Source organism: Austrofundulus limnaeus, unplaced genomic scaffold, assembly GCF_001266775.1.
Source record: "Austrofundulus limnaeus strain Quisiro unplaced genomic scaffold, Austrofundulus_limnaeus-1.0 Scaffold722, whole genome shotgun sequence".
NCBI lineage: Eukaryota > Metazoa > Chordata > Actinopteri > Cyprinodontiformes > Rivulidae > Austrofundulus > Austrofundulus limnaeus.
This window is the reverse complement of record NW_013953124.1, coordinates 1-14,121: the sequence shown is the minus strand read 5'-3', so window position 1 is coordinate 14,121 and position 14,121 is coordinate 1.

Below are 14,121 nucleotides of genomic sequence, written 5' to 3'. Positions count from 1 at the left end.
CCAGTGCACCAGAGGCCCCCAGCCCAGAGCCAGACACCAGGGCACACACCGGCCCAGGGCCCGGCAACCCGCCCGCCAAAGCCCAAGTCCCCCCGCCACAGCCCAGGGGCGGCATGCCCCCAGAGCCCCAAGCCCCCCGCGCCCACCCTGGACCCGCCCCAGCACGGCCAGGCAACCGGACCAGTGACCCATGACCGCCGCTACAAACTACCCGAGGGCCCACATGCAGCTACCAGAAGACCTCCCACAAAACCACCAAGGCCCTCCCCAGAGCGAGAGCAGTGTCACCCCCGCTCTGGAACCCCCGGCGGCCAGCCCCCAAGAACCCCCCAACCCCCCAGACCCCAAAACACCCCCACCAGCCTCAATGCCCCAAGAGTAGGCGCAGAGCAGGGAAAACTGCTGAGGGGCGAGTCAGGGTTGAGGGGGGACGAAGTGGGGGTACTGCTGTGGATAGAGAGTAGTGGTTAGAATGATGGGAAGGAACATAGGATGTCGGGAGAAGGGGATTGGGGAAGGATAAGGGGAGAAATGAAGGCGCAGGAGGTGTAAAAGGGGGCCCCAAGATGGCCTGTCATTGAGCCGGGGCTGCAGATGGTAAAGGTAGGGATGAAGGAGGTGGATGAGGAGCTTGAATGTGCTCGCTAGAAAAGGGGAGGGGAGTGGAAAAGGGTTGAGAAAGGGATGGGAGGGAAGAAAAAGAGACAGAGGGATGAAGGGATTAATGAACGGAGGGGATGAGTGAGGCCTGACTGGCCTGGGGTTGAACGACAGGGTCAACGTGGGAGGGTTGGGATGAGGAGGGTAAAGAAAGAGAAGGTACAGAAACGACATGGGGTGATACGACCTTACTCCCACAAGGGGAAACTGTTGGCGCTGGCATGGACCCGGCTGGAGTTGGAACTGGGATGTCACCACCGAAGACGGAGGCGGAAGTAGTCTGGTGAGCGGGTTGTAGCTGGATCGTTGGAGCTGGTTGCCGATTTTTGGATGGCTGAGCTGTAGAGGAAAATTGAAGATGAGTTGAGGTGAGCAGCTGAAAGAGGGTGGACTTGGAGGATGAGCGGTTGAAAGGAATTCCTCTGTCCTACAATGCGCTAAGGAGCTCCGCTAAGGTCCATCCTGCGGGAGCGAGGCGGCTTGTGGGTGCGGATGAGGAACGCCGTGCCTAGGTGGGTGCAGTGGGTCGGGGAGAAGCGGGATGAAAAGGCCGACTGGAGCGGTGGAGGAGCCCGTGACCGCGGGGCTCGGCCTCGGACTGAGGAGCGGCGGAGGGTGGAGACACTGGAGTTGATGTGGGTTGGGAGGACGGGTGCAGTGGGTAGGGCTGTGAACGGGCACGCCGGCGAGGGATCTGCCTGACGACAGAAGGTGGGGGAACTTTGTGGGGCGGTTGGAAGCTGAAAATGGGATCGTCCGAATCAGAGGAATAGGGATCCAGGAAGAGGACATCCATGGTGAGTTGAGAAACTCTGTCTTTTCTTTTCTGAAAACACTTGCGTGGTACGAACGCGTCGAGACAGCGAGCTAAGGGCAAACGCCACGTGAGGCGAGTTTAAATAGACAACGACTGATTGCTGCAGGTGAGAGGCGTGGTCCTGCTCCCGAACCTAAGTTAATGTCTTAACTTCATTTTGTATGTACTGATTTATTTTACTTTACAATCGGAGCTAATTTTTTTTAAAACATAAAGTTTAAACACTGGAGCTCAATACTTGATGTAATTGGTCGAAGAAATCGGCCAGTGGGGTTAGCTGAAGCCTGAAGAGACCCAGAAATGATTTAAAGATGATATGCTGATGAAGGCAGACATCTAGTGGTCAACTGGGGCAACTACATGGAAAACTTTTAAATCCACCCTCTTATTTTGAAGTGAAGTTAGTTTTGTGAACTCTGTGCTTTCGTTTGCCGTCACAAATCAAATCCGTCATGTACCCAGAAGTTTTAAAATTACTTTAATGATGCTTCTTTAGTAAAAAAAATCTACAAGAAAACAAAAGAAAAAGACAAAGAAGAAGCCGAACTAGCAATCCTCAACAACTTTTTACACCAGGAGCCAAAGTTCTGTTTTACGTTTGCATTCTTTTAAATATCTGTGTTTATAAATGTAACATGTTTTTATTTTGTTGTTTTTAAGTGAGTTTTTTTGTGTCAGCTGCTAACAATTTATTAAAGAAGTGGATGAAACTACAAGGAAATCACAGACTGAATTCAACCCTTTTAACATTCAGTTTGGCTCTGGGCTGATAAAGTCTTTATGGGAACAGATGTGATTATATTTAACTGTATAGGTCCTGATTATAAGGGAAGATTGCTGCGTTATCAATTAAATGACAAATGGTCTGTCTTTACAGTTCTTTTTAACCTTGTTAACTATTCTGAAAAAAAGAACACATTTGTATTTTCTGTTGCTTCAGAAAGGTTAGGGGTTCATGGAGGTCACTATAAATCCTGCAGTGCCATGAAAAACAAACATCAGAGCAGAATTTTAGGAGATTTGTTCTGCTATTTTTTGTCATATTTAGGTTATTTGACAAATACAGAAATACAGGTTAGAGAATCGTCTTCTGATACACTGAACTATTTTTTTAAACACTCACTACTCTATGTATTGATGCTTTTCCTCTAATACATTAATATTTATAAACTTTGTCATGCACAGTATCTGAGACCTGAATCCCAATGAGGAGGACATTGGTTTTAGACCAGCTGTCTTTATTTGGAGGGTCTAAATTTTATCAGTTTTATTTCAACTTTTGAAAACTATCTAGTTTTAACTTTTGATAGCTCAAAATATTTGTTTTTATGTTTACAAGCTTCTACTAATCCTAAAAAGCTAGAGAAAATGAAAAATGGACCTCAAGCAAAAGCTTGAGATAAAACGGACTAACCAGGGGGGACAGTGGGAGGGTCCACCAGTTTACCCATATTGTTTCAGCCATTGTGTTCTGCTCACATGTTGGTTATTATCCAGAGGTCTGGATGGGTGAATTTACATGAGTCGATGTGGAATATACAGTAGACAGAGAAACAATGGGACTGGAATAAAGAAAAATAATACATATATGTGTAAAACAGAGAGAGCCACAGAGGGAAAGTGGTTTCGAAATAGACCCATCAAGCAACTACAAGTTCCAGAGAGCGAGAGGAAAGGTCACTACCATCATTTTAAATTACACTTTGGTTAGTGGGTAGTGCTCACTTTCTGTGACCACAGAGTTCAGCTGAGTGGGTAGAGGGTTCACATTTGGGTTGAACAATCTTCACTCTTTTGTTCTCTCCATGTTTTTCTTCTTTTCAGTTTTTTTTGTCACAAAGTATGTTCATCCTTATTCAAATGTTCAAATGCTCGCATTATCTGTAACAACTTATATGTAATGTGTTGCTATACGATTTATATGCCATTTATCCAAATTATTATATTTATTCAATAGGTTTAGACACTACATAACACACAACAAAAAGTTTTAAAAGCCTAAATAGAAAATAGTATTTCCATTAATTTCCATGCGCAAGAAAAAAAACCTAAATTGTATTCACATGAACACCCACGTAACATTAGAAAGTCTTATCTGACCACCAGATCATCGCCAGACCATTACCCCACCCCCACCCTGTCAACCATTACAATACTGTTCAAAGCAACTTACATACAGTAGTCACAGATATTCTGTCATTTGATTTTTCAACTAAAAAAAATAATAAAGTGAACTCCTGAAACTTCTGGCAAAATTGGAAAAATGTGCACAGACCAAGTGGCTGGACAAGTGTACTGGACATCTGTATCAAGTATAGTCTGGAGGTCCCACAGTCGAAGTGGGAGAGTATGGAGCTAAAGTGAGGTCATAAGTTTTGTTCAAATAAAAAAAATTGAAACTGAAAAACAATTTTGAAACTGAAAAAATGATTTTGAAACCGAAAAAATTTATATATTTGAAACTGAAAAAATAATTTTGAAACTGAAAAACAATGCATTACAATCTGGAAAAGTTTCAAACATTTTGTCTTTTCAGTTTCAAATTTTTTTTCCAGTTTCAAAATTATTTTTCATTTTCAAACCTCCTTTTTTCAGTTTCAATTTGTTTTTATTTTGAACAAAACTTATGACCCCAATTTAGTGCCATACATTTCTTGGCTCTGAGCAGTCAAGGAAAAATAATTATTGGGGAACCTTTTATGGATCCTGAGAAGCTCTGAACACTGAGTGTTTCTAACCTCGTGTCTTTCATCTGAAGGGACAGAATGGGTTCAGTTTCTGAGTCTTAAAGTGATGTTAGCAGCATCATTGCTAGCACTGACTAATGTTCAAAACAGTAACAAACTTTATTCACAGTGCTCACTGTTCCAACTCCTGACTCACTGCAGTCACATCTCTGAGAGAAAGGCTTTTACAGCAGAACAAGGTAGCCTTGATGTACCGTATTTCTCCGTGTATAATATGTAAAATTTAATCCATAAAATCATCCATAAAGTTGGGGGGTAGTATTGTACATGGATAAATATTTTTACTTATGTATTTTAACTGAAGTATCGGCAAAATTATTGAGTCCAGAAATGAGACCGCGTTGTAAAAAGCTGTTGAAACGAGCTCACCTCTGACACTCCTCCGTGCTTCAGAGCGAGATAATAACAGATCCAGGCAGGAGACATGATGTGGAAAAAAGGGGAAAAAGTAGTCCTGCACGTTAGTAATGATAACAAACTAATGACATTAGTGTGTGACCAAGCCGCTCCTCGAACAACAATGAACACATGTTTGTCTGTAATGGCTGCTGTCTACCGGTGTTCTGAAAAAGTTTGTATCCCTGAAAAAAGTTTCTCCACCAGAGGGGGCGCTCGCGAGTAGGAAGTAATCTGCTTTCCCCCCACAAGATGACCCAAATCTCATGTGAAGTCTCTGACTTTTGTGTTGGCGCCTCCTGGTGGACTATGTGTAAAATGCCAGAATTCATATGATGCTGCTACAGCTGATATATATTTGTTGTCAAATTACCTTTTAGTACATATGTTGTTATACATATGAGATATATGTTATACATATGTTATACATATGAGATTGTATTATACACGAATAAATATGGTAAGCATGTGTTGTTTTAGCCAATAGGAAAATTAAACTGCAGTACCATTGTTCAACCCATAGAAGGCAGCACTAAGATGGTTTTAGACCAATTATTTCAAAATTAAACAGATTTACAAAAAAAAAAAAAATACAAATCTGCACAGAAATATAAAGATGATACATTTAAGGCACAATTTGGAATGTTTATCTGCAAAAAATAAGTTGATTCTGGGTTTAGTTACTCTTTTAATATATGAGCTCATATGGGTGAAGAGATTAGAAAGATGTAAAAATAAAATACTTGGATATTTACTCAAAATAAACAGTGGGTGAAACAAACATCTCTGCTACAAAGAGAAAGAAGATAGGAAGTCTAACTTTTTCTAAGTGCATCTCAATTTCTAACAGCTAAAAATACAAAACCCGTGTATTTACAGTATATTCTGTATTTATTGTATTTTTACAGTGTGGGCCATTCAGCAGGACAATATGCAGCTGATAGAAGACACCTCGTAAGCCAAGTTACAGAAAGCTTTTCCATATTATTCTTTTAATTATGCACATTGATTCCCCCAGCAAGCTGCCTTGTTTAGTTCCTGACTGTAATGCATTTGTGTCTGCCACATTGATGAATGTATCGTAATTTTAATCTATGCAAGGCAACATCCATCTGACTAATGCAAGAATCTGGAATAAATCACTGAGGTCCTTCTCTGGGAGCTGCCAGCCGTCTCTCTCTCTGCCAAATGCTTCTTTCTTTTTTTTCTTTCTTTCTTCCCGACTGTCCCAAGCTTTGGTTCTTTTCCCTCAAGTTTGACTCTTCTGATTTGTTCTGCTCTCGCTGTCCTATGTTTGATGTATTTCCTGTTTACCTAAATAATGTTTTAAATGAGAGAAACAATCTACCATCAAATCTCCTAAGTCCAATAATGTGCTTCCTGCAGTTCTGTCTCAACCCTGCTTCAAATTACTGGGGAAAAGGTTACTACTTGCATCCCTAATTAAGACTTATCCCCTTTGCATTGACTTGTATGATCTAATTCCAACCCCCCTGGTTTGTAATTACTGCTGAAGAACTGAGTTATTGTAACTGTGGTATCTGATGCATCAATAGTTTGGCAGGTTGGCAGGAGGACTGGAACCAAAATACAGATAGACACAAGGAGCTTCAATAAAAACAAACTTTATTCCAACAAAACAAAAAGCTGTCATGGAATCACACCGACAACTGAAAAATGAATACAGGGAGGCATGACAAGTTTCAAAGTGGCATCAACCAGAGGAACAGAAACTGACTGGTGGCCCAAGAGAAACAGAAGAACAAACATGATGACCAAAGGGAAAATAAAAACCAACAATACACACAAAACTCTCAAGAAATAACAAGAAACACACAACTTCTGATAGGTTTTGTCACTTAGATGCTTGCATTTATAAAACCAACTCCTGTGATTCTCAAATGAATACTCCAGACCATTCCTCAGGCTGTTACCACAACCTTGGGTGACCCTGGACAAAATGTTGACCATCGGTGGACTTTGGGCCTCAACTTGCATCCTGTTCATGGTTCTGCTCAGGTCCAGTCAACCACCACCCCCATAAACACAGACCAACAGCTGGCCATACAACTCCAAACCACTAAAGAACCTGCATACTCCATCGGAAGCCATAAAATTAGCTCTCATTAATTATGTTTACATGGACATAAGTAATCGAAATAAACGGCCAATCAAAATTGAAATGTGTTGTGTAAATGTCCCGATTGGAAAATTCTGATCTGATTCAGCTTGAATGAGAGTGGTGGTTAATGCAGATTAATAATCTGAATGGCGTGCATGTCAACACTTATTCTGATCATGTTATACTGGTTGTGGAAAACTGACCTGACTGATCATGTGTCACCAAAAAAAAAAGTGATCACACTCTAATATTTTAGTGGACTGCCTTTAGCTTTGATTACGGCACACATTCGCTGTGGAATCGTTTGGATAAGCTTCCTAGACCTGACCCACTGCAGCAACCCCAGATCACAGCACTGCCCCCACAGGCTGTAGTACAGTAGGAACTAGGCAGGATGGGGGCATCCTCCAAGACAATGGGTCCTAACTAGAGGTGGGCGATATATATCGCTTATATGTTGCTTTGAAGATATGCAATTTTACATTATCAAGTATTCATACTGTCTCGACAACAAATACGGCGATGAAGGACAGAGGCATAAGCCCACATTCACAGAATATTTGCCACAGAAACCAGGGTTCAAGTCATGTGACTAGGGTCAGCAGCATCTAAGCCAATCAGTGGGCAGGATTCAGTCACTTGATTGGATGGTGGTAACAGAAGTAAACAGCGGGCAGAATTCAGTCTTGGACTCACGGCAGCCAAAACCATAGTGCTTAAAGTTCGGTAACGCTTTCTTTTACGGTACCCTTATTACATATAAGTACATGGTAATTAGGGTACAAAAGAAAAACTACTGTTGGTAAAACTACCTTTAGTGGGTGTTATACAATCAAATTACTATCCAGTAGTAACACAACAATATATTTATAACCAAAAGAATGCAACTAAAATTTGAGGTTAGTGGTTAATTGCAATAAAATATAACTTTAAAACTGTCCAAATTATCTACTGCTTATTTAGGTGTTACATAGTGAATTGTAATACATTACCAGGTAAAAAGAAAAAAAATGTATAGGTCTTCTGGACGGGTTCTTCTTTAATGAAACGTTTCGTCTCTCCTCCAAGAGACTTCTTCAGTCTGAGAGTTTCAGGCAAAATTCAGGCTTTTGATTTTTTACCTGGATTACTGAGATGCATCAGGACATTACCAGGTAAGTGCTACAATACTGCAGACAATTACATAGTAAAATTGTACACTAATTACCACAAAATTACATGGTAATAAGGTTGTAATTATGTTTAATTACATTTTTTATTACCTTGTAATTATATGGTAACAAGGGTACCGTAAAAGAAATCGCTACCTAAAGTTCTTTGTCGCCAGAACGGATTTTCGCAACTCTGAACATGACCAGGACAGATTTCCATCATCTGTAAGGGGGGAAACTACTTGTTTTCTGTTGCGGTCTTGTTAAAGCCACCCAGTCTGCTCTAGCCTGGCCCTTGCCTTCCTACGCAGTTCTGCTCAATTCTAGTTTCCTTCACTGCTCCGTCTGGGACTTCTCCCATAGACAAGAATTTCTCTGGCAGATTTTTAGCTGAACCAATCAGAGAACAGAACGTCGATGTTCTGCACAGTGTCTGCTAGTTATTTTATCATACAGCAGTGGAGGAAGTGAATGAAGCCAGTCTGTATTGATAAGGCTTCCAAATTAAAATAAATTTGTCAGACAAAGCAGCAGCTCTCATTTACAGTCGTCTCGTTCGGCTCGGTATATTTCTCCTCTCAGTGGGGTTGTTTACAGCGCACGTGATTTCCGGTTAGCTTCTTAGCTTAGCCTCCATCACAGTGACAACACACACATGCCTCAGCAGAGGCCACGCCTCCTGCAAGAATCGTTTCTCTATAGCAGTGAGTCCAGACCCTAGTACAAACCAAAGTGAAGGACAGGGTCTGGTTTTTACCAGGATAAGTCTGCTACAAACGGGATGCTACTTTCAACAAACCAAACAAACTCCAGAACACTTTTATCCAATGAGAGCAGAGCTGGGCGGGTCAGCAGGAGCAGCAGTCCTCCTGAGTGAGTAAACCTCTCCTCTCCACTCCTCACTGCTGGAACTGTGGTCTCTAAAACCAAACTTTATATTAAATATTTGTGCTCAGAGTGCCATTATCCAACAGATATGTCCAACTTTGCATGTGTGACCAAGCTCCTCGTGGAAAGGCTGTGTGCAGCATTCGAAATTCTGTTAGTTCATGTTTTGCTCTCCAATTCTACAACATTTCACAAGTTATAAAGTATTCCGCCACATGGAGAATACAACAATAACGTAAGCGCTAAGTATAAACACCTCCATCGCTGGTGAAGATGCACACACTCCATGCACAGGTAGCTATCCAAAGCTCAAACTGAGCCTGAACCAAGCAGAGGCCGCTCCCATGTGAGTGTGACGCAGCGCGCGAATGTTGTGAGTCAGATTTCTTCACTGATGAACATTAACGTTTACCCCCTCCTCATCATCCATGTTCTCTAGTAAGGAGGACCAAACCTATCATTATTGGAAATAAATGTATAAATATATAACTGGCGTATTAAAATAAATTATAGGGTCAAAAAGAAGTTTGACAAATAAATTATTGTGCCAAACCTATCATTACTGGAAATAAATGTATAAATATATAACTGGCGTATTAAAATAAATTATAGGGTCAAAAAGAAGTTTGACAAATAAATTATTGTGCCAAACCTATCATTACTGGAAATAAATGTATAAATATATAACTGGCGTATACATTTATTTCCAATAATGATAGGTTTGGTCCTCCATAGTTGACCACTAGATGTCTGTCTAACCCCGTTGGCGGATAGCTTCGACCAATTACGTCAAGTTGCAGCGTTTAAAATTTATTATTTTTTAAAATGAGCTACAATTGTAAAGTAAAATAAATCAATACATACAAAATTTTAGTATGGATTACAAACGTTAACTAATTTAGCTGGGACAGGGAGTTCTAAACATTGCCTTTCTGCTACGTAAGCAGACACAAAGCATTGTGGGAAATGAGAACCGTGACCGAGAGCAACAGTCAGCAAGGATAGGTTTCCAATAAGTGTGTTTATCGATCACGTGTTGTGTGTCATTGACAGCCATTCCTTCCACTGTTCAAGATAATAGTAACTGGTATGTTATTAGTGGTACTGCATTTTAATTTTAGAACGTGTAGACCTGCTTATGAATTATAAAAATTAGTAAAACCACCAAAGCATACATATTTAGGTCCACAGTTAGCTGCTTTAGTGGACTGGTGCCCACTACTGTTGTTTACTTTAATTCTAATAGTTCTATAAATATAAAATGAAAGGATTCAGTCTCTAGTTGTTGAGTTGAAATGAAGGAAAATAAATATAAAAAAATATTATTAATGGACTATAAGATATAGTTTAATCTGTTATGTTCAGTTCAATACAATCTGTTGCCACTTAAACACGTGAGAATATCCTTCCTATAAGCTGCTACAACACTGAGACTAAAAGCACATCTACACTTGTTTTAATAACATGTTTGAGTAAGTCTGTGTCCAGCTTTTGCTTTTATAGTATGAGAATGAATCCAGATTGTCAGCTATATGCTAAAGGATTAGCTTTGTTAGCCCATTGTATATCACTGTCCCTTGTTAATTTACATTACCAATGTTAAACAAGAGCATGTAATATTTGGTCATAAATATGTTTTTCTTTCTTTAACTGTATCCTGATACGTCACCTATTCAGGATACTAACCTGGCTTTCTTTTGTCTCAGTGAAGTTTTTGTCAGAGGAATCTTTAGTTAGCTTTTCAAAAGACCTCTGGTTTATACCACTCACATTCAGCAGAGACCGTGACTTAGATTTTACTCAATAAAGCATTAATTTGTCTGCCTTCATGTCTCCTTGAGACTCTTTTCCATTATAGCTTTAGCTGTCTTATTTCCGCCTAAAACCACCCTTCTAATGACAATCATCTTAGAATTTCTCAGAGGAACGCACTGTGTATATATCCTCTCTGAAAGTGTGTGTGGCGGGTGTATTCCCAAGGAAGGGGTCTTTCTCCATCTCAGTGAACAAGAATAATGAGTTAGTGGTCCACAGAGGGTGGGACAACTCCCAGCTTCTCATTCTTCTGACATTCTTCACTTATTATCAGCATATAAAACGTCTGATGGATGTGTCACACCCAGCTTTGTGTTGTGTGTATAAAAGGGGTTTGATAGGTTTTCTACTTCAGTTACCAACACCAACATGACCTTCTACCTCTAATGGGTTCGTTTATTGTATAGTGAATGTTTTTCCAAATGCTACTTTTGATAAAATCAGTTGTTGCTCAGATGTTAAAGCAGTATAATCAATGATCTATATTACTGAATTGGACATCATGTGACCTGGGGCATGCTATGCAAGGAAGAACTTAAGCTTTGAACTAATGCTAATGCTAACCATTGATTTCAATGAGTGGAGCACAGGAGGGTGCAAACAAACATGTAATGAATGTACAAATGGCACAGATACTTTGCTATAAACTGTAGAAATTGGGACGTTTTTTCAAGAGTAAAAGGGATTATGCCTCATAGGTGATTAATGTGCAAATGTAACCAAAAATAATGATTTTAACTGTAAAACCAGTATGCTAACATTCAAACTGAATACGTGTTGTCAAATATATTATTTACTGATATTAAACCATTAAAATATGCACTTTTTGTTGACTGCATAGGTGTAATATTTCATAAATGATGAAAATATGATGACTTGCTATGACACAGACAGTAATGTAATGATTGTACATCATAAATCTAAAATAATGATGCCCTCATCAAGTTCTCTCACAGGCCAGTTTATTCAGATAATATAGTTTCTGCACCCTGTAGAAAAATGTGTTGTTTAAGATGGTATGTCCGAATAAACAGGAATCAGCTGAATTTCTTGTTAAAACTTTATTTTCAATCTTCTGACTCCAATCAGGTTCACAGTACAACACACAGGCTTCAAGACCTTGGGCTGAATCAAAACAAACACAGGAGCTCTGCTCTGAGCAGACGCTCCCTAAACACTGAAAACCTTTCTATTATAATAATGAATTGAGCTTATAAAGATCATCTCTTCCTGGTGTGTTACCTTTTACGTCAGATATCAGAATTTCCTCATTTTGTTTAGCCTTAAGAAAGAACACATGATAACACACACACCAACTCTTTGTCAGCTTAAACCTTACAGACTGAAATGACCAGAATGTATAAAATACAAAACTGCATTTAACATTAAATTAATCAGTTACAAAATTTCCTTAAACCCCTCTCTTGACATACATAAAATATGTCAATACAATAAGGAAATGTTACAAAAGCTTTATAAAGTGAAGTTATAACATCTGTTGTCACATCAGGATATTTCTAAACATTTCCCAACCCCAGAAATTCAATCTTTAATCCTCCCAGACATAAAATATTCATCATATTGGTATTTCATTATCATCTCCTTTATCTACATTTCTATCAGCCAATCTCCCCATCCAGACGGTAGCCTCTCCCATTGATGCTTCAGATTTGCGTGCATTTGGAAGCAATACTTTGCTTGTTCTACCGGGTCCTCAATGTCGTCTCCAACCTGTGGTCTTCTTCTGGAAGTAGGTCTTACATCTTCATTCTTAGTTGATGGTTTGGGTTCCTCAGGTGGAGAAGAAGAAGTGGTCAGTTGTTCTTCAGTTGTAGGTCGGGGGAACACATTTTCTGGTTCCTCTCTTGTGATGCTGATGAAACCAGATGTTCTTCCAGTTCAGCAGCTTGGAGTAACTCCTCTCTCTGTGGTTCTGCAGCAGTCTTCTTATCAGCCACTTGCACATTGTTTTCCATCGGTGTCTCAGTTTTCTTCTGTTTTCCTTCAGCCTCAGACGTCAGCTGATCACCTGTTGTTTTCTGTTGTTTCCAGCCAGAACTTGGTTCAGGAAATACTTCATGTTTCAATTCAATTCAAAAATACTTTATTGATCCCAGAGGGAAATTAGGTGTTGTTGTAAGTCATTGAACTTAAAACTTATTGTAGATTCTGATGGCTGTGGGCAGGAAAGATCTTCTGTAGTGGTCTGTATTACAGCGAAGTTGAAGAAGCCTCCGACTGAAGACACTTTGTCTTTCTATGACAGTCTGATGAAGAGGATGGTCAGGGTTGTCCACAATGTTCTTGATTTTATGTAAAATCCTTTGCACCATCATCTCCAGAGATTCCACAGTCGTCCCCAGAACAGAACCAAAAACTAACAGTTTGATACCAACAGTTCTCTATTCAGAGTCATTCCATCAGACTTGAACAGATGTCGACTTTCCCAGAAGAGATCAAATTTATCCACAAATCTCACAGAGTGGTCAGCACTGAACTTTTCCAAAAAACCATTAAGAGCAAAAAGTCTTCTGAATCTCTCAGCACCTATGTTTGCTTTTTTATTAATTTTTTATTTAAATTTGTTTAAAATGGGTTTGCTTTTGTCTTTTGAGTGGTCATGTGATTGTGATCTTTTCTGATGGTGCTCCTAGAATTAGGGACAGTGGAGGGTCAGGACTCAGTGAACTCTTTTACAGATTGTCAGTATTTTGACAATCAGACAGGTTTTAGATTACACCTACACCTTCTAATCTACATCATAACACAGGTCAAGTAGATGCCTTGCATTCTTTGAAGAAATGCCTGTCACCCACCACAGACCCTGGAAGTAATGTAATGTGAAATATTGTGTTGTTAATGCATCTCAGCTGCAACCACTTCTGATTTGAGCTCATTTCTGTTACGTGATGGGTTAACTCTGAGAACAATCCTTTTCAGAGACATTATCTCTCACTAGCTAACAATTGATTTAAGATTTATTACATTATAGTCTAGCAGAAAAGTGGCATTAGTAAAATTTTATGGCTGGATTCAGAAATTTGAAAATTTGAAAGCAAATTTGCTAAAAAAATTCTTCAGTTCACATTGCAAACAGCAAACTGTTTACTGATGTTAAAGAAAAACTACTGACTTTTAGCTATTCCATCCATCCATCCATCCATCCATCCATCCATCCATCCATCCATCCATCCATCCATCCATCCATCCATCCATCCATCCATCCATCCATCTTCCTCTTGTTTCAGAGTTATGCCTCAAGTCAGCAGGTTGATCAGGGTGGTCCAGACCTCTCTTTTCTCAGCCCCATCTTCCAGCTCTTCTGGAATAGCTCCATGGTGTTCCTCGGGGTCTCCTTCCAGTCAGACCTGTCCACAACACCTCCAAGAAGCATCCTTACCACATGAACCACCTCAACCCTGAGTTGATTCTACTCTGAGTCTCTCCTGGAGAAGTAAAGAACCTTGGTGTTATTTTTGATCAGGACATGTCTTTTAACCCCCACATTAAAAATGTTACCAGGAC